At 46.3% G+C, this 14,113-nt stretch overlaps 1 long non-coding RNA gene across 1 annotated transcript in view; it reads right to left on the minus strand.

Annotated features, from left to right (window-relative positions):
• Nucleotides 1-4,176, minus strand: part of LOC116529744 — an 84,107-nt gene extending 79,931 nt beyond the window's left edge. The window contains exon 1 of the long non-coding RNA XR_004259650.1: nt 4,073-4,176. This is a non-coding gene — a long non-coding RNA (uncharacterized LOC116529744). The remainder of the gene's footprint in view (nt 1-4,072) is intronic.
• Between the last annotated feature and the right edge of the window lie 9,937 nt (nt 4,177-14,113).

Genomic DNA, 14,113 nt, shown 5'->3' on the forward strand with positions numbered 1-14,113 from the left:
CCCCAGGCCAGGGACAAAAGAAAAACACTTTGTAAAAAAAAAAAAAAAAAAAAAAAAAGGCAGAGGAAGGCTGAATCCATTCATCCTGCCTGCTTAAGCTGCGACAACAGTCTTCTCCTGCCTTCGGACTGGAGAAGGCAATGCTACTGGTTCTCAGACCTTCAGACTTGGACTATAATTAAACCACCAGTTTTCCAGAGTCTCTAGCTTGCAGATGGCAGACCATGGCATTTTCCAGCCTCCATATGTGTGTGAACCAATTCCTTATAATAAATCTCTCTATATCCTATTTTGTTTCTCTGGAGAATTAGGAGATTATCTCATTCCATAAATGAGATAATAGTAATTAAACTGTAAAGGAGTTGTATTATTAGTGACATTTTGTGGATGAGGAGTCTTAAGGTATAGAGAATATGTGTAATTTACCCAGGGTCACACAGAGAGCAGGTATGTAAAGTTAAAAGTGGTTGCTCCAGACGAGGCATGGTGGCTCATGCCTGTAATCTCACCACTTAGGGAGGACTGCTTGAAGCTAGGACTTAGAGACCGTCCTGGGCAACATAGCAAGAGTTCATTTCTAAAATAAATAAAGTTAAGGAAACTTTTTCTAAAAGTGCTTGCTCCAGAGGGCAAGGACAGGAGGGAGAAAAGGATGAACAATAGCTGATAATTTTACAAATTTTTCTACACTATTTGATAACTTGAACTGTGTGAGGGTGTCATGGCATATGTTACTCACAAGTCTAGAAGCAGACAAGAGTCCCTGAAGAAGGAAGAGACAGGGCAGCAGGGTGTCCAAAGTGGCCAGAAAACAGCATCAAAGACAGGCTTTTCTAGCCCAAGACTTTCCCTGGGGCCATTTGTCCTTTCCTTCCGTTTCATTAAGGTGCTGCAACCTTCTGCATCTGGGGGCAGAACATTTTGTTTGTGACTCATAGGTGACAAGATAGTTCAAGAGAATCCCCGTTCCCTGCCCCCATGCTTTCTACATCATCCTTTCTGTGTCATTGATGGTGCTCACTCCACACACTCTCACAGCTGTGTGAACCAGTTTGGTGGGAAGTGTCAATTCCTATCCTGAGAGAGACATCATGTTGGAGAGGACATTCAGGCTGGATCCAAAAGATTCACGGAGTTGTTTGCCAAGCAGGGAAAGAGAACACCTTAATCAGGAATCACTGGGTTGTAAGAAACAGAAAAACTCAAACTAGCTGAAGAGAAAAGAAGGCAGGAAAGGAAGGCAGTCACTTGAATTCCCAACTTTCCAGACCCAGACTACAGCCCCGCAGCCGCCAACACTTAGAAAGTGTGCTGAAGGTGTGCAACAGCAGCCCAGCCTTTGTCTCCTCCACACTGGACCCACACACTCCCGCTTCCTCCTTTGGCCACTTCCCCTCGTTGATTAGACATGCTTCCCATCTGGGAGGGAAACAGCAGGTAGGATCACAGGAGCAGGAGGCTGAAGGATCTCATGCTCGGAGGTTGTGTGGAGATGCAGTCCGTATCTATTTTTCTGCCCAATGAAAGAAAATATCCTTTCTGAACGAACCACAGCCACAGAGAAAGTGTGATGGCCTGAGGAAGTTAACTAACAACTCCCACCACACACAACACCTGAAAATACCAAATTCTCTCCTTTCCTCAGTTTGCCACAACCTGTGACTCTCTCCCTCCTCTGTATGCTGACCACTGTCTCTCCCCTGTATGCTCATCCCATGTGCTCAGTTGACCCAGCCTTTTCTTTAGTCTGTCAACAATTTTTAATTTTTTTTTTTTTTTTTTTTTTAGGCAGAGCCTTACTCTGTTGCCCAGGTTGAAACGCAACAGCTTGATCTTGGCTCACTGCAATCACTGCCTCCCTGGTTCAAGCGATTCTCCTGCCTCAGCCTCTTGAGTAGCTGGTATTACAGCTGCTCACCACCACACCTGGCTAATTTTTCGTATTTTTAGTAGAGACAGGGTTTTACCATGTTGGCCAGGCTGGTCTCGAACACCTAATCTCAGGTGATCTGCCCACCTCCACCTCCCAAAGTGCTGGGATTGCAGGTGTTAGCCATGTCACCCAGCCAGTCTGTCAACTCTTCTGATTCCTCTGTTTCTCTTCTCTTTATCAGGAATTCCTTCTCCACCCCCAAGAAGTTTTGACTTTAACGGAACCTGTATTCACTTGGAAGACAAGACAGTGATAGCTAACCTCTGCTTGGTTGGCTATCACTGGGACATGGAACAAGAAGGATATATGCAAAGGGGTCTGCGGTGGTCATTTTGCATTATAGGTACAGAGAAAGACAACAAAACTCGTATGTAGTGAGAGAAGAAGAAGAAATTAAACACAGGGAGAATTGGAGGAAGGACCACAGAGCTGAAAAGGAAGAAGGCAGTAATTTAAATCCCCAACTTTCTGGCTACAGCCCTTCATGAGCTGTGGTAACTTCTCAAGGATGGGTTCTTCCAATGTACTTCTCTTTTTGCTTCAGCTAGTTTGAGGTTTGTCGGTGTCTTGCAACCCAGTGATACCTGATTAGGGCATTCTTTTTCTCTGCTTGGCAAACTGCCCTCAACCTTTAGGATCCAGTTCGAATGACCTTTCCCATTCGAAATCTCCCTCAAGATGGGAGTTGTCACTTCCCACCAAACTGGTTCACACAACTGACTGAGTATGTCCCACTCCAGATTGCAACTGGCTGTCCTCCCTTGCCGGGGAACCCCTTGAAGACAAAGAAAGTGCCATTCCTGAATTCCCAGCAACTCTTACAGTACCTCAGATGCTACCACTCAGTACACATTTGATAAACCAGTGGATTCACTGGCAGTTGGGTAGAGGAGCTTATCCACTTTCTACCCGTGATGTCTGCAGATAAAAGCTGAAGTTCACTTGGTCCCCTGCACTCCTTAGGAGCAGCTAACTGAGATCTTACCATTTCCAATCCGAAGTTTTCATATATGGATAAATCCCTCAGGAAAGGCCTGTGTTTCATTTTGGCCTTCTTCTTTCTTCTCACTTTGTTTTAGTTTTGGCTAGTTAATGATTCCAAGGTTATACAACAGCCAGGGACAATCCCTCTTCTGTCACATTGTGGGCTGGAGCCTAGTTGAGCTATTTCTAAATGCCAGTCCAGGCATGAGCTACTTCTAAATCCGGCCAGCCCAGACATCCTAAACCTCTGCCTGAGGGAAGACTCTGGAATCTGTGCTTTAGCTGGTCCCAAAGGATGGTCAGCCAGGTGTGGGACCCTGGAGAGGTTACTGTGCTTACGAGGCTGCCTTATGGGTCTGTGCATTGCTAGAGACCATGGACTCTATGCTGATCAGCTGCTTGTCTTGCTCAGAAGAGGACAAGGGAAGAGGGCTCTGACAACCTAGAGCACAGACCACTATCTCCATCCAGAGATGTGTCCTGAACCTTCTCTTCCTCACCATTGTCCCTGCTGTTCTCCTGCTTCCCACCCTTTTCACTTCTAGCTTGGATGGTCCATTCCCAAATCATTTTCAATGTCTAATTTCTCTGGGGTCAACCCTCTTGTATCCAATACTTGATTAGATTCCTAAAGCACAGCCTTTCATTGTTTACCTGCCCACATGCGTAGTCCCAGCTGGTCTCTGCCCTTCCACAGCTATTCATATTGAAATTCTATCCTTTCAGCTGGACGACTGGGCATGGTGGCTCAGGCCTATAATTCCAGCACTTTGGGAGGCCCAGGCAGGCAGATCATGAAGTCAGGAGTTAAAGACAAGCCTGGCCAAGATGGTGAAACCCTGTCTGTACTAAAAATTCAAAAACTAGCTGGGCGTGGTGGCAGGAGAATCACTTGAACCTGGGAGACGGAGGTTGCAGTGAGCCGAGATGGTGCCACTGCACTCCAGCCTGGGAGACAGAGCAAGACTCTGACTCAAAAAAAAAAAAAAAAAATCTATCCTTTCCTCAATAACAAGAGCTACAACAGTAAGAATAACAACTACCATTTGTTGAATGTCTGTTGTCTACGTGCCAGTCACCACACTGGGCATTCTACATACATTATCTCATTCAATCCTCACAAGAACCATGTGAAATGGGTATTATGACACCCACCTTACATGCAAGAGATCCAAGGCTTGCATGTCTAAGGTAGACACAGAAAGTAACTTACAGAGGCTGGGCTGGGTGCTGTGGCTCACGTCTGTAATCTCAGCACTTTGGAAGGGCAAGGTGGGTGGATGACTTGAGTTCAGGGGTTCAAGACCAGCCAACATGACAAAACTCCATCTCTCCAAAAAAATACAAAAATTAGCTGGGCATAGTGGCACGCACCTGTAGTCTCAGGTACTCAGGAGGCTGAAGTGGGAGGATCACTTGAGCCTGGGAGGCAGAGGTTGCAGTGAGCCAAGATCGTGCCACTGTATTCCAACCTGGGCAACACAGTGAGACCCTTCCTCAAAAAAAAAAAAAAAAGTTACAGAGGCTGGAAAACAAACCACAGTGGGTCTGACGTCAAAGTCTGCTTTTCCTACTTTGCCACTCTGAGCCCAATTTCCTTTACCCCTTACTTCTTTTTTTGAGGTAGAATCTCACTCTGTCACCCAGGCTTGAATGTGGTGGAGCAGTCTTGGCTCACTGCAACTTCCACCTCCCAGGTTCAAGTGATTCTTCTGCCTCAGTCTCCCAAGCATCTGGGACTCAGGTGCACACCACCTTGCTCAGCTCATTTTTGTATTTTTAGTAGAGGCGGGGTTTTGCCAAGTTGGTCAGGCTGATCTTGAACTCCTGACCTCAGGTGATGATCCACCTGCCTCAGCCACCCAAAGTGCTGAGGTTATAGGCATGAGCCACCGTGCCTGGCCTACCCCTTATTTCTGTCAAAAGGATTATCACCTTTTCTATCTCCCATAAATTTTGTAACTCTTTTGTGGAGAATACATATTGCATTGAACTGTAAAGCATAATACTAACCTAGTATTGTTTATATTGCTTATATTTTTTTGTGCCAGAAAAATATAAATGAGTCAAGGCAAATCCATTATCACCCTTAGAAAAACCACTCACATGCATGTTACGATTACGTGGGTTGGCAGCTTTATTTCGGAAAGCACATCTAAAGCAGTCACAGTGCAGAAGTGAGAGCCGTGGTTTTTGAAGACCTGCATTTAGATCCCAAGGCCGTCACTTCCCAGGTATGTGACCTTGGGCAAGTTGCTTATAATGTCTCTTTACTTTTTACCAGTCAGTTATAATAAAGGATGACAATAATAGTGTGTACCTCTTAGGATTATTGTGAAGATTAAGTAATAGAACAATTCTTGGTAAGTAGTCAGTGTTTAATAAAAGTTATCTACTGTTAACTGTTGTGAAATATAAATTTTCTTGTGATAGATGGTTTGCAGTCCCTCCCTGGGGGAGAATTCTTTGTCTCTGTCCCATTGATGCTTGGCAAGACCACGTGATTTGCTTTGTCCAGTGAAAACTGAGAAGGGATGTGTACCATTTCTGAGCAAAACTTGAGGAGCTATTGTGTGGTCTGCCACCTTCTCCTTTCCTTCTGTTACAAAACCAGTGTTGTCTCAGCAGAGGCTGTTTTGTCAGCCTGGGACTCAGAAAGAAAATGATAGAAGCAGAACCAGAAGCAAGCAGGCTGTTATGGACAAGCCATGCATGTAGGGCATATAGCTTTTCGTAAGTTGCTGAAATTCAAGGGTTGTTGGTCACCATGTCATAACTTAGCCTAGGCTGACTCATGCGCTTGTTAAACTAGATTTATAGGAAGCCTCTTATTTAAAAGTGTTTGCCTGTTCTATGATTATCCTTTGATTCTCTGCAGACTTAAGACATTAGCAATTTTTAGATCAGCCTGGCAGCCTGATTTGCTACTTCTGACTGAAATAGTTTTGGAACTTAGTCTTACATCTGAAATGAGATGATTCCAGAGTCATTGGGATGTTTGTTATCGATCAGTTGTCTGCCAGTTCCTCAGAACCCATGGTGTTTCCAGTTTCTAGAGGAAAGCTATGCTAACGAGCTCTTACTGACAAAGGAGCACAGACCAGGGCCGTCTTAGTGACTAGTATGCGTGGCTGTATTCGTTGGCATCTGGTGATCTGTTGTAGGGATGGCTGATGGCTGGGCCAGAGTGCTCTGTCAAGGAAGCCTTACCCATCTTTCCATAGCTCAGCCCCAGTCCAGGGTCTCTAGCCAGGCTGGGCCAGCTCTTTGATGGGCCTTTAACTATATGCAGTGGGCCCACACTCAGCTTCTCCTCGCTGACTCCAAAATGGGACACTGTCCAGCATCCCAAACTTCCCTGTTGTCATGGTAGAAAAGTCCTCAAATCCTCTTAGCTTTTTCTTTTTTCTTCTTTTTCTGATCACTTTAGTTAAATAAGCAGGGAAAAGAAAAAAATCACAAACATAGGTGAATTGGAAAGTTCCAGATTCTCCTGAAGAGGTCCGACCAGTTAAAATTCCTGGTCTACAGTCTGTAACTCCTTCTTAGATGAATAACTACTTAATTTTTTTTTTCCTTAACATGGTTTGCTAGTCAATATCAATTCCCTAAATTTCACGAATAGTCATTTTCAGTACTATTAAATAGGCTGTTTTTTAGTTACAATTAGTAACGAATCAATCAATCTTCTTTTAATAAAGAAGAAAAGGAATTTAGCTCACACAAGTGAACAGGCCAAGGAATCAGAATCTCATAGTGTCATTCATAAATCTTTCTCCATATTCTCTGTTCTGCTTTCCTCTGTGTTCACTTTAATTTTTTTTTTTTAATGGAGTTTTACTCTTGTTGCCCAGGCTGGACTGCAATGGCGTGATCTCAGCTCACTGCAACCTCCACCTCCCAGGTTCAAGTGATTCTCCTGCCTCAGCCTCCCAAATAGCTGGGATTACAGGCATGCACCACCACGCCCAGCTAATTTTGTATTTTTAGTAGAGACGAGGTTTCTCCACGTTGGGCAGGCTGGTCGTGAACTCCTGACCTCAGGTGATCTGACAGCCTCGGCCTCCCAAAGTGCTAGGATTACAGGTGTGAGCCACCGCGCCTGACAACTACTTTTTAGTTGGCAAATTTTTATTTGACAAAGTGTGAGGTTTGGAATTCCCCAAATCTCCTCAATAGCCTTCTGGTGCCTTCTTTTTGGTGTTCACCCCCTTCCTAGTAAATTAGCCTGAAGAGCCAATTGCATCAGGACAAGAGGTTCCATCTGTGGCCCCAATTGGGTAAATAGTGCTTCTTTTATATATATATTATTTATTTTAAGATGGAGTTTCCCTCTTGTTGCCCAGGCTGGAGTGCAATGGTGCAATCTCAGCTCACTGCAACCTCTGCCTCCCAGGTTCAAGCCATTCTCCTGCCTCAGCCTCCCAAGTAGCAGGGACTACAGGCATGCGCCACCATGCCCAACTAATTTTTGAATTTTTAGTTGAGATGGGGTTTCACCTTGTTGGTCAGGCTGATCTTGATCACCTTCATGTGATCTGCCTGCCTTGGCCTCCCAAAGTGCTGGGATTACAGGTGTGAGCCACTGCACCGGCCAGTAATTTGTACTTCTAAGGGGCTCCGGGGAGATCTAATTGGACACTGATATGTTGAGGGAGGCTTATTCTCGTGGAGATTATTTTAAGGACCGCTTTTCATTTCATGTTGAGGCATGCCTTGGGCACTTAAGAAATATGATAGGGTCACATCTACTGAATAATATTGGGTAACTTATGCTCAATGAAGGGAGTTCTGGATCAGCAAATAACAAATGTAGTGATGATGATGGTGATGGTGATACCATTGGATGCTTATTTAATCCTTACCAAGTACCAGATTCTAATCTAAGTGTGGTTGGCACAGCAAGGCAGGCCACCACTCCCAGCCTCCAAATCTAACTTCTGCTCTACTGAAGCCCCTCGGGTACTTGAGGCTGGCTCTCATGTCCTTCTGAAGACTTCCATTCCCCCAGACCATGCTGTTCTGGCTACTGTTGTAGTAAATCCCATCCCCCAAAATGTAGTGGCTTAAAACAACAGTCTAGCGGTGTGTGCCTGTAGTCCCAGATACTCAGGAGGCTGAGGCGGGTGAATCAGTTGAACCTGGGAGGTCGAGGTTTCAGTGAGCTGACACTGCATCGCTGCACTCCAGCCTGGGAAACAGAGTGAAACTCTGTCTCAAAAATAAATTAATTAAAATAAAAATTTTAAATACAACAATCATATCATCTCTCCTTGTTTCTGTGGGTCAAGAATGTGAAAAGGGCTCTGTGGGAAGTTCTAACTGTGGTTCTTTCATGAGATCTCGGTCAGATGGTGGCTGGAGCTGGGAGAGTGTGGGGCTGGAGAGATGGAGCTCGCCAGGCCTCTCTCTCTCTCTCTCTCTCATCATCATCATCTCTATCTCTATCTCTGTCTCTCAGTTGTCTCAAGATTTCTCTGCATGGTCTTTCTGCAGGGGTAGGCTTGGGCTTCCTTCCAGCCTGGTGGCTGGGTTTCAAGAGTGAGTATTTCAAGAGTACCTATGGAAGCTATATAATATCCTATGGCCTAATCCCAGAAGTCCTATAGCATCACTTCTGGCCTGGTCACAAGGCATCCCAGATTCAAAGGGAGGACCATAGACCCTTTATCTCAATAGTGGAAATATCAAAGTTATATTTTAAGAAGAGCATGTGGGGCGGGAGTCCTTTTTGGAAAAAACAATCTGCCACATAACGCATTCCTTAAACTGCCCTGGCCACCCTCCCCTGACAGCAAGTTATAATAAAGCGAGGCTGAGGAATTGGTTAGGCTGTGTTTGAATCTTACCTCTCACACTTACATGTAGCCTGAAACAAGTTGTTTAACACCCTTAATCTTCAACTGATTCATGAGTAACAAATGGGAATCTGAACTCCTGCCACACAGGTTGTAGTGGACAATTTTTGAAGATATGCCTGACACACAACAGCCTACTTCTTCTGAGAACTGCTGTTCCTTGTTCCCTGGCACGCCACCTCTTGCCACCCAGGCTTCCGGCAGCCATGTTTGTGCTATAGGACTGTAACCTGCTGGATACAGCTCATTGGACCAGGAGGGACATTCCTGTAATTCCAGCACTTTGGGAGGCCAAGGCAGGTGGATCACGAGATCAGGCGTTTGAGAACAGCCTGCCCAACATGGCGACCTTTCTCTACTAAAAATACAAAAAATTTACTAGGCGTAGTGGTGCACTCCTGTAATCCCAGTTACTTGGGAGGCTGAGGCAGGAGAATCACTTGAACCCGGGAGGTGGAGTTTGCAATGAGCTGAGGTTGCGCCATTGCACTCTAGCCTGGGTGATATCACAAGACTCCATCAAAAAAAAAAAAAAAGATTTAAAAAAAAGGAGTTAGATTTGGAGTGGGAAGCACGAGGAGCACTTCTGTCAATAGGTGGAATGCCCTGGGGATGCAAATCTGATTCTTCATGGAGGCCTTTCCTAAGCAAAGAACTTGGTAAGTCCCCTGGCTGAGTTCAGCTTCTCTTCAAATTTGAGCACTCTGTCACCAGAATTCAAGCAGAGAACGGGTGGCCACTTTGGGGGCTGTTGGAAAAAGGTTCACAGGACTCCCAAAGTCACCTCCAAACTCTAAAAAAATGTAAGTCCTAATGATGTAGGGCTAAACTGTTTTGAAAAAGAAAAGAGTTGTTTAGTAAATTTTTCTTTTTTTTTTTTCTTTTTTGAGGCAGAGTCTTACTCTGTCACCCAGGCTGGAGTGCAGTGGCATAATCTTGGCTCACTGCAACCTCTGTCTCCCAGGTTGAAATAATTCTTATGCCTCAACTTATGCCTCAGCTTCCCAAGTAGCTGGGAATACAGGCATGTGCCACCACACCCAGATAATTTTTTACATTTTTAGTAGAGACAGAGAGATTCACTGTGTTGGCCAGGCTGGTCTCAAACACCTGGACTCAAGTGATCCACCTGCCTTGGTCTCTCAAAGTGCTGAGATTACAGGTATGAGCCACCATGCCTGGCCTACTAAATTCTTCATAGAAGAGGTGAGGACTAATCTGCAACTGTAAAGTTGGAGAGGGTTGGGAAAGCAGAAAGAAGAGGCACTCTGCAAAGAACCAGTAGGAACTATGTATATATATTTTTGAGACAAGAATCTTGTTCTGTCACCAGGTGCCAGGCTGGAGTGCAATGGCGTGATCTCAGCTCACTGCAACCTCCACCTCCCAGTTCAAGCGATTCTCCTGCCTTAGCCTCCCTAGTAGCTGGGACTGCAGGCATGCACCACCACACCCAATTAATTTTTGTATTTTTAGTAGAGACGGGGTTTCTCCATGTTGGCCAGGATGGTCTTGATCTCTTGACCTCATAATCTGCCTGCCTCAGCCTCCCAAAGTGCTGGGATTACAGGCATGAGCCACCGTGCCTGGCCAGGAACTATTTTTTTTTAACCTGCAATGCCAAAAGAATCATGCCCTTTCACCTTAAGACCTATTCTTCTTCTCATCCATTCATGGTGTTATGGGCCATCATCCTCCCAGTCCCTTTCTCAGTCACTTGCAATCCTTTGCCTCCCTCAATTCTCACATCCCATTGGTTGCTAAACTGTTCCACTTTTCTCACTGCAGTAAGTCCTGCATCTGCTCCTTCTGCTTCATTTGCGCTATCATTGGCTTTGTTCACGCTATCATCCCCTCTCATCTGGATGAGTACAATAGCCTTCGGGACAGATACAGTGTTGCCAAATTAATTACCCTGAATCAATGCTCTAAATATGTCAATCCCTGGCTCCAAATCCAAACGCTTCATTCAGTTCCCATTGCCTTCACAATAAACATGAAATTTCTTAGGCACTCCAGGCTTTCATGATCTGGCAGAGAATGAGGGAGGAGAAAATGAGACAGAGAGGTCATTGATTAAATTCTGTATGAACTTCTTTCCTCCTTTCCTTCCTTCCCTCCCTCCTCTCTCTCTCTCTCTTTTTTTTTTTTTTTTTTTTTTTGAGTCTGAGTCTCACTTTGTTGCTCAGGCTGGAGTGCAGTGGTACATAATCGTGGCTCACTGCAGCCTTGACCTCGGCTTTCTAGCAGTCCTCCTGCTTCAGCCTCCCAAGTAGCTGTGACCACAGACACATGCCAACCTGCCTGGCTAATTTCTTATTTTTTGTAGAGACAGGGTTTCTTTATGTTGCCCAGGCTGATCTCAAACTTCTGGGCTCAAGTGATCCTCTCACCTTGGCCTCCCAAAGTGCTGAGATTCCAGGCATGAGCCACTGCACCTGGCATCTGTATTAGTTTCTTAAGACTACTGTAACAAATGACCAGGAACTGGTGAACTGGGTGGCATAAGACAAAAGAAATTTAATGTCTCAGAGCTCTGGTGTCTAGAAGTCACAAATCAAGGTGTCAGCAGAGCTGTGTTTCCACTGGAGGCTTTCTTTCCTGTTCCTAGCTTCAGAGGGCTCCTGGCAAATCTTGGCATTCCTTGGCTTGTGGCTGCATCACCCCAATCTCTGCCTCTGTCTTCACATGGCCTTCCTCCCTATGTGTCCAAATCTCCCTCTTCTTTCTCTAATAAAGACACTAGTCAGGCCAGCTGTCCGAGGTGGGGGCGATCACCTGAGGTCAGGAGTTTGAGAGCAGCTTGGGCAACACGGCAAAATCCCATTTCCACTAAAAATACAAACATTAGTTGGGGATGGTGACACACACCTGTAATCCCAGCTACTTGGGAGGTTAAGGCAGAAGAATGGCTTGAACCTGTGAGACGGAGGTTGCAGTGAGTTGTGATCGCACCACTGCATTCCAGCCTGAGTGATAGAGGGAAGACTCCATCTCAAAATAAATAAATAAATAAAGACACTAGTCATTGGATTTAGGGCCCATCCTAACCCAGCATGGCCTCATCCTAACTTATCTGCCAAGACACTGTTTCAAAATAAGGTCACATTCACTGGTACGGAAGGTTATGGCTTGTACATGCTTTTTGGGAGACACAAATTCAACCCTCTACAATTCCCATTGGTAGAAACTGCCAGAATAATGGCTTAGCATAGGGAGGGCATCTTGGTTGTGAATAGGTCCTGGATGAAGTCAAGAATTTCAGGAGCGGTGGGAGGTAATATTAAATAGGGTAGGCCAGAGACGTTTTTGAACAGTAGAATAGTATGCATGATCAAAGGATAAAATTTTAATTTTGTGAAAAATCGATCTGGAAGCCGGATTTAGGAAAGATTACAGGAGGCAAAGCTAGGAAGGTTAAGAGGATGTCTCAGTAGCCCAAAAGTGAAGAGGTAGACACAGACCTAGATTGTTAGCCCCAGAGGGCTGGAAATTTCACCTCTTTTTCTCAGCAACAGCTAAGAGCCTGTAGCCAAAAGCCTACAACTGTGTTTGTAATGTAGTAGGGTACTCAGAACACATTTGCTGAACAGGTGAATGAACAGACAAAGTGAGATTGCAGCAGTAGGAATGGAGAGGAGGAAAGATGCAACAGGCCCTTCCGAGGCGGACTGAGACGGCTGGATCCACAATAAGGTAGGGCTGAAGTAGTTGTCGTTCTGTGTACGCAGAAGACTGGTTCCAGGAACATCCAAAACCATGCATACTCAAGTCCCACAGTCAGCTCTGCAGAACCTGCAAAGAGGAAAAGTTGGATGTCTCCGTTTTGAACTGTGCCAAATACTGTCTTTTCCTTCCTCCCTTCCTTCCTGTCTTTCCTCTTTCCTTTTTTCCGCTTTTCTTTCTCTTTTCCTTCCTTCCTTTCCTCTCTCCCTTCTTTTTCCTTCCTTCCCTCCTTCCTTCCTTTCTCTCTATCTCTCTCTTTCTTTCTTTTTTTTTTTTCTTTTTTCTTTCTAACAGGGTCTTGCTTTGTTGCCCAGGCTGGAGGGTAGGGGTGTGAACATGGCTCACTGCAGCCTCGACCTTCCAGGCTCCAGTGAGCCTCTCCAGTAACTGAGACTACAGGCACTTGCCATCCTGCCCGGCTATTATTTATTTATTTATTTATTTATTTATTTTGTAGTGATGGGGTTTCTCTACATTACCCAGGCTCGTCTCAAGCTCCTGGTCTCGAGTAATCCTCTCGCCTCGGCCTCCCGATGTGTTGGGATTACAAGCGTAAGCCACCGTGCCAGAGCACGAATACTGTATTTTCAATCAGACTTTGATTGAAAACAAGCCACGTGTAAGTGGACTCGTGCAGTTGAAACCTGTGTTGTTCAAAGGTGAAGGGCAGCATCACTTAAAGTCAGGCTCATAGCCTGGCACCTGTTGGAGGCAGACGGAGCCTCTCCTAGCACCTGCCGCACACTGTCTAACGTAATGTCTCCACGCCCTCCCTTCACCTTAGCGTGTGCTTCTGCATCATGCTGTTCATGTTTCTGTGTGACCTCCACAGCACCCTGCACACAGTAGGACCTCAATGCATCTTCCAGTAAGTGGATTTCTAGATTGAAGCAAAATCAAAAGATTCCTGGATCTAAACTCTGGATTTGTTTTACTTCTGTACGCTTCAAAATGCCTGGCACTCGGTGAGCGCCCCCTAAGCACTTGTTGAACCAAATAGAATAAATCCGATTCGCCCAGTTCCGCCCTGGCAGAGAGGTCTGCGTTTGGCAGGATGACAGAATCCGTTGCTATTAAATTCTTATGTAAGAGTTAATGGCCCTCCCAGTCCACTTGACAGCCCTCCCACGACCGGAGAGGCCGAGAAGGGAAGGAAGAACACGATTTACAAACACACACTGTTTCGGTGGTGGATTCACAGATTCATTTTTAGTCTCGGTTCACCACGGAGATCTTAAAACATCGCTGCAGGCTCCGTGTGGGACAGAGGGGGCGGCGTGCCGGGGCTCGGCGGGGAAGGCCTGGCCACCCTGCGCGGCGAGCCGGGGCCCTTCCGGCCGCCCCGGGACTCCGGCTGGCAGCGACCCCAGAAGGCGGTGTCCGGGGGCCCCGGCGGGCGCGGGTGCCGGCTTGGCCTGGGAGGTCCCCTGGGGAAACAATGCGCCAGGCCCCGGACTCCCGCCACCCCTGAGCGCCCGCCGCTCGCCGCTCCCCACACTGCCGTCCCGCCGCTCCAGGGGGCGCGGCGCGCGGCCGACCCCGGCTTCTCCCGAGCCCCGGCGGGCGGCGGGCGCGGAACATGGCGGCGCGGCCGGGCCCGGGGCAGCCGCGA

Source organism: Sapajus apella, unplaced genomic scaffold, assembly GCF_009761245.1.
Source record: "Sapajus apella isolate SASKATOON/1434 unplaced genomic scaffold, GSC_monkey_1.0 scaffold63, whole genome shotgun sequence".
Taxonomy (NCBI): Eukaryota; Metazoa; Chordata; class Mammalia; order Primates; family Cebidae; genus Sapajus; species Sapajus apella.